Source organism: Oncorhynchus keta, unplaced genomic scaffold (assembly GCF_023373465.1).
Source record: "Oncorhynchus keta strain PuntledgeMale-10-30-2019 unplaced genomic scaffold, Oket_V2 Un_contig_13747_pilon_pilon, whole genome shotgun sequence".
In the NCBI taxonomy this organism is placed as follows: domain Eukaryota; kingdom Metazoa; phylum Chordata; class Actinopteri; order Salmoniformes; family Salmonidae; genus Oncorhynchus; species Oncorhynchus keta.
In genome coordinates, this window is record NW_026278332.1 from 79695 (window position 1) to 86890 (window position 7196).

Sequence of the window (7196 nt, forward strand, 5' to 3'; positions counted from 1 at the left end):
ACATGTCTCCGACCACATGGCCACATGTCTCCGACCACATGGCCACATGTCTCCGACCACATGGCCACATGTCTCCGACCACATGGCCACATGTCTCCATGGCCACATGTCTCCGACCCATGGCCACATGTCTCCGGCCACATGTCTCCGGCCACATGGCCACATGTCTCCGGCCACATGCGGCCACATGTCTCCGCCACATGTCTCCGGCCACATGTCTCCGGCCACATGTCTCCGGCCACTAGGCCACATGTCTCCGGCCCACTCCGGCCACATGTCTCCGGCCACTAGGCCACATGTCTCCGGCCACTAGGCCACATGTCTCCGGCCACTAGGCCACATGTCTCCGGCCACTAGGCCACATGTCTCCGGCCACATGTCTCCGGCCACATGTCTCCGGCCACATGTCTCCGGCCACATGTCTCCGACCACATGTCTCCGACCACATGTCTCCGACCACATGTCTCCGACCACATGTCTCCGACCACTAGGCCACATGTCTCCGACCACATGTCTCCGACCACATGTCTCCGACCACATGTCTCCGACCACATGTCTCCGACCACTAGACCACATGTCTCCGACCACTAGGCCACATGTCTCCGACCACTAGGCCACATGTCTCCGACCACTAGGCCACATGTCTCCGACCACTAGGCCACATGTCTCCGACCACTAGGCCACATGTCTCCGACCACTAGGCCACATGTCTCCGACCACTAGGCCACATGTCTCCGACCACTAGGCCACATGTCTCCGACCACTAGGCCACATGTCTCCGACCACTAGGCCACATGTCTCCGACCACTAGGCCACATGTCTCCGACCACTAGGCCACATGTCTCCGACCACTAGGCCACATGTCTCCGACCACTAGGCCACATGTCTCCGACCACTAGGCCACATGTCTCCGACCACTAGGCCACATGTCTCCGACCACTAGGCCACATGTCTCCGACCACTAGGCCACATGTCTCCGACCACTAGGCCACATGTCTCCGACCACATGTCTCCGACCACATGTCTCTGACCACATGTCTCTGACCACTAGGCCACATGTCTCTGACCACTAGGCCACATGTCTCTGACCACTAGGCCACATGTCTCTAACCACTAGGCTACCTGGCGCCGAGATTGCTAAGACCATTGAGAGAGTGGATGGTTACAACTACCTCAGTACACTCAGCTTAGAGAGAACTGGGACGTCGTGGTCTAAAAATATGTCAGTCAAAAATGATTATTTATATTTTATTTCACTTGGTCCCCACACCCCCTCAATGGTAATTTAGTCTGCTGCTCTCCCTATGGTCCCCCCCCCCCGACAGTCTTTACTCTGCCTCCACCCCAATGGACATGTATTTATTCATCACTGCTACAGTTGTTACTGTGTTCCTATCTATGCTGCTATAGTCTATGTGGCGGGGGATATATATATTACACACACACCTCTCTCTCGTGGGACTTTTTCCACATTGCTTGCTCTTTGGGGATTTTAGGCTGGGTATCTGTAGAAGTATTTGTGTCAGCTGCTGATGTCAAAAGGGATTTATTAAATACATTTGATTGACTGACTCACTGGTCTACTTTGCAAACTGAGAAGGCTGGATAAAAATTACGTCAGAATGGGAGAGTTGGTTTATGTTCAAATAAGATTTGTTGAGACCAGGATATCGGTTGGAGAGCAGCTGGGCAGCTGAGTGTTTGGCAATCTCCTTCACAGCCCAAAGAACTGCCAGACTGGCACACACCTTCAGTCTTTAAAAAGCCAATGAGAAGAGGCTGTTCCAACTAGCTCCTCTGTGTCTTATGGGGTTCTAGGAGTGTGTGTGAGAATGAGAGAGACAGTATGCAGTGTTGTGTGTGTGCATATGGGTGTGTGAGAGAGAGAGAGAATGTGATTTGTGTGGTGCGTGTGTGAGTGCGTGAGTGTGATCTGTGTGTGTGTGAGAGAGAGTGAAATATTTGTGGAAGTACAGTCATCAACTGTAATGTAAAGTAGTGGAAGACAAGAGGGGGAAGGTAGAAGAGGTGGACGGAGGGAGAGGACAAGGAAGAGAGGGGTAAGGTAGAGGAGGTGGACGGAGGGAGAGGACAAGGAAGAGAGGGGTAAGGTAGAGGAGGTGGACGGAGGGAGAGGACAAGGAAGAGAGGGGTAAGGTAGAGGAGGTGGAGGGAGGGAGAGGACGAGGAAGAGAGGGGTAAGGTAGAGGAGGTGGACGGAGGGAGAGGACAAGGAAGAGAGGGGTAAGGTAGAGGAGGTGGAGGGAGGGAGAGGACAAGGAAGAGAGGGGTAAGGTAGAGGAGGTGGAGGGAGGGAGAGGACGAGGAAGAGAGGGGTAAGGTAGAGGAGGTGGAGGGAGGGAGAGGACAAGGAAGAGAGGGGTAAGGTAGAGGAGGTGGAGGGAGGGAGAGGACGAGGAAGAGAGGGGTAAGGTAGAAGAGGTGGAGGGAGGGAGAGGACGAGGAAGAGAGGGGTAAGGTAGAGGAGGTGGACGGAGGGAGAGGACGAGGAAGAGAGGGGTAAGGTAGAGGAGGTGGACGGAGGGAGAGGACAAGGAAGAGAGGGGTAAGGTAGAGGAGGTGGACGGAGGGAGAGGACAAGGAAGAGAGGGGTAAGGTAGAGGAGGTGGACGGAGGGAGAGGACAAGGAAGAGAGGGGTAAGGTAGAGGAGGTGGAGGGAGGGAGAGGACGAGGAAGAGAGGGGTAAGGTAGAGGAGGTGGACGGAGGGAGAGGACAAGGAAGAGAGGGGTAAGGTAGAGGAGGTGGAGGGAGGAAGAGGATGAGGAAGAGAGGGAAGGTAGAAGATGTGGAGGGAGGGAGAGGACAAGGAAGAGAGGGGTAAGGTAGAGGAGGTGGAGGGAGGGAGAGGACAAGGAAGAGAGGGGTAAGGTAGAGGAGGTGGAGGGAGGGAGAGGACAAGGAAGAGAGGGAAGGTAGAAGATGTGGAGGGAGGGAGAGGACAAGGAAGAGAGGGGTAAGGTAGAGGAGGTGGAGGGAGGAAGAGGACGAGGAAGAGGGGGGTAAGGTAGAAGATGTGGAGGGAGGGAGAAGATGAGAGAGGTGCAGGTGGGCTCTGAGTAGAGCCTAGGACCAGGAAGTTACTACACTAGTTTAGTGACATGTTCTGACCAGACAATCCTGTCATGCCAGAAAAATACTGAATGTGACACACACCCCTCAGCTTTTGTGAAATAGCTTGGACAACAAACGATGCTGGTGACACACAGCACCATGATGAAATATTGCAGGGTGATTTACGACACTAGTTGCAGCAACCCAAGGCTGGTTGACTGTTGGCATGCTGTGGCTCGGGCAAAACCAACTCCTATGGTTTCAGACTGTTGTTGGAAATGTAGAGACATGTCATATAGAGCAGGTCATAATACTGTAGTGTAACACACTTGTGATGATCGAGAGAATGCTCTCCCCCTTTTTTTCACACACACAACACACACACACACACACACACACACACACACACACACACACACGATGAATGATAGAGCTGTAAAAGACAGATGAGACCCACTTAGCCAGGGCAGGGTAATATATATCATACATGATAGTCTGTCACACTGACCATGTCTGAGGCTACTTTCTCTTCCTGACTATGAATGAAGTCCATTATACATCCTAAAGAAGCCTATAGGGCTGCCTGGGAACAGGTTGATGGCTACTAGTACTGTCTGAGGCTACTTTCTCTTCCTGACTATGAATGAAGTCCATTATACATCCTAAAGAAGCCTGTAGGGCTGCCTGGGAACAGGTTGATGGCTACTAGTACTGTCTGAGGCTACTTTCTCTTCCTGACTATGAATGAAGTCCATTATACATCCTAAAGAAGCCTATAGGGCTGCCTGATGGCTACTAGTACTGTCTGAGGCTACTTTCTCTTCCTGACTATGAATGAAGTCCATTATACATCCTAAAGAAGCCTGTAGGGCTGCCTGGGAACAGGTTGATGGCTACTAGTACTGTCTGAGGCTACTTTCTCTTCCTGACTATGAATGAAGTCCATTATACATCCTAAAGAAGCCTATAGGGCTGCCTGGGAACAGGTTGATGGCTACTAGTACTGTCTGAGGCCTCCTCTTCGCTCGTGCCGCTCAGTCACACCTCCAACACAGACACTCCAGCAGCGAACAACACACTATCATTTAGACATATGAAACACCGCTTTGTTACTAATAATGATAACAATGTAACGTGTTTACTGTCATCCGTTACATTGCGACGACACACTGTATCAGGAAAGACTGCTTGCCCAGCCAGAACACAGTGCGACTATGACAGCAAACACATCGCGAAGCAGACGACGCTCTCCTAACCTCGGCAATAATACACGTCCTCATAGGCTATACGTTCCAGAAAACATGGAATTATCATCACTGAGGTGGTGAAGGTTACTTACCCTAAACCGGTGTCGTACCAAGTTCGGTAAAGCAAGCTACGGCAACGTTAGCATCTGTTTCAATCAATCAACAAAACAACTTGAGATAGCAGAGGGGGCGGAAGCCTCATGCGAATGCTGGAGATCCACATTGGTTTAATGCACAGTATGTCATGTTGATGGACAAAATGAAATAACGTCTGTGTGCGGTTACTGCACGTAAGGGGGCGGGGTTGTATCGGCTAAAGTACCTCCTCCTTTCACATTATTCATGAGATGGCGTTCTTGACCCCTTGATTTCTATGGGGTACAGGCCCCGCCCATGGGAAATAGGTCGAGTTCACTAACACGTACTGTGGTTGGTGGACTTTGTTGTCAATCGAAGGAGAGGGAATCGTGAGCAACGTGAGCAACTGGTCTGTCTTTTTTTATTTTTCAAAGAGGAGAGAAAAGGGCAAGCAAGTTATTTATAATGTTCGTTGAGTGTCAGATTGGAGTATAGCGGAAAGTACAACCGACAACGTGACTACAGAATGACATTTGACCATGCAGCAAGCCCCGCTCTCAGTTCTTATATGCTGTGAAACCTTACCGAACTTATAGTTTTTCCTCTTGCATGTCTCTCTGTCTCTCCCCCCCACACACACACACACACACGTCATTGCCCACATGGGGCATGTGCGCCCTCAGATTTGCAGGTAAAAAATTAAAAAAATACTACTAGCCAACTAGCAATTCTATAAAGTTGGCTTTAGCTAGCCCAGATGGGTTCCCAATCTCCCAACCCCCAAGAAGCTAGATGCTTATAGCAACGGTAGTATTTACATACTAGCCTTGTTAGGAATTAGCTTGCAAAGCCAGAAGTTCAATTTCAATTTACTATGTAGGGTCGGTCCTAATGCAGTGGGGAAATTGAGATTTAAAAAAAATAGAACATAAATTAAACAGACTTTTCAAATGTCTGTCTGTTGTATACCCACTTCCTCTCCGCTTATCTTACGTCATAATTAAAGTTCTGCAGGTGCGCCATACCTGCAACAACAAAAAAGTCAGAACTTGTGGGGAACTTTTATTTTGAAATGAGGAAATCCGAAAGGAACTGATTTTTGCTGAGGAACTGCATGGGTCTACAACAGACCCACGTTTGGAAAGTCTGTTTAATTATAAGTTCCACTGATGCAATCTCTATTGCACTCCACACTGCCCTTTTCCACCTGGACAAAAGGAGCACCTATGTGAGAATGCTATTCATTGACTACAGCTCAGCATTCAACACCATAGTACCCTCAAAGCTCATCAATAAACTAAGAACTCTGGGACTAAACACCTCCCTCTGCAACTGGATCCTGGACTTCCTGACGGGCCGCCCCCAGGTGGTAAGGGTAGGTAACAACACATCCGCCACACTGATCCTCAACACGGGGGCCCCTCAGGGCTGCGTGCTCAGTCCCCTCCTGTACTCACTGTTCACTCATTACTGTATGGCCAAGCACGACTCCAACACCATCATTAAGTTTGTCGGTGACACAACAGTGGTTGGACTGATCACCGACAACGACGAGACAGCCTATAGGGAGGAGGTCAAAGACCTGACCATGTGGTGCCAGGACAACAACCTCTCCCTCAACATTATCAAGACAAAGGAGATGATTGTGGACTCCAGGAAAAAGATGACCGAGCACACTCCCATTCTCATTGACAGGGCTGCAGTGGAGCAGGTTGAGAGCTTCAAGTTCTTTGGTGTCCACATCACCAACAAACTAACATGGTCCAAGCACACCAAGACAGTCATGAAGAGGACACGACAAAACCTAATCCCCCTCAAGAGACTGAAAAGATTTGGCATGGGTCCTCAGATCCTCAAAAGGTTTTACAGCTGCACCATCCTTACTGGTTGCATCACTGCCTGGTATGGCAACTGCTCGGCCTCCGACCCCAAGGCACGACAGAGGCTAGTGTGAACGGCCCAGTACATCACTGGGGCCAAGTTTCCTGCCACCCAGGACCTCTATACCAGGCGGTGTCAGAAGAAGGCCCTAAAAATTGTCAAGACTCCAGCCATCCTAGTCATTGACTGTTTACTTTGCTACCGCATGGCAAGTGGTATTGAAGCGCCAAGTCTAGGTCCAAGAAGCTTAGAGGTTAAAAGCTTCTTAACAGCTTCTAACCCCAAGCCAAAAGACTCCTGAACATCTAATCAAATGGCTACCCAGACTATTTTGCATTGCCTCAATCCCCCATCCTCTTTCACACGGCTGCTACTCTCTGTTGTCATCTATGCATAGTTACTTTAATAACTCTACCTACATGTACATATTACCTCAACTAACTGGTGCCCCCGCGCATTGACTCTGTACCGGTACCCCCCTGTATATAGTCTCGCTATTGTTGTTTTACTGTTGCTCTTTAATTACTTGTTACTTTAATTTCTTATCTGCATTTTTTAAAACTGCATTGTTGGTTAGGGGCTCGTAAGCATTTCACTGTAAGGTCTACTACACCTGTTGTATTCGGTGAATGTGAATAATAAAATTAGATTTGATTAGATGTTTTTTCTCTCTCAAATCTCCCCTGCATAAAGACCAAGCCTACAGACAATCAACAAAATAAGTTGAAATGTAATTTTATTAAACTTTTGGCTTTGGCAGATTATTCCGTTTTTTTGCAAGCTAATTCCAAGCAATGCAATTGTGTAAATGCTGGCGTTGCTAAAAGCAGCAACCAAGAAGACATTTCAGGATATCAATCAAGTTAGAGTAGGCAAGGTTGGTTTAGAAAATCAAGTAATAGCTAAATGTATCGAA

At 49.0% G+C, this 7196-nt stretch overlaps 1 protein-coding gene across 1 annotated transcript in view; it reads right to left on the reverse strand.

Annotated features, from left to right (window-relative positions):
• Nucleotides 1-4601, reverse strand: part of gys1 (glycogen synthase 1 (muscle)) — a 29812-nt gene extending 25211 nt beyond the window's left edge. The window contains exon 1 of the mRNA XM_052501471.1: nucleotides 4414-4601. The gene's annotated coding sequence lies outside the window, so the exon portion shown is untranslated. The remainder of the gene's footprint in view (nucleotides 1-4413) is intronic.
• Between the last annotated feature and the right edge of the window lie 2595 nt (nucleotides 4602-7196).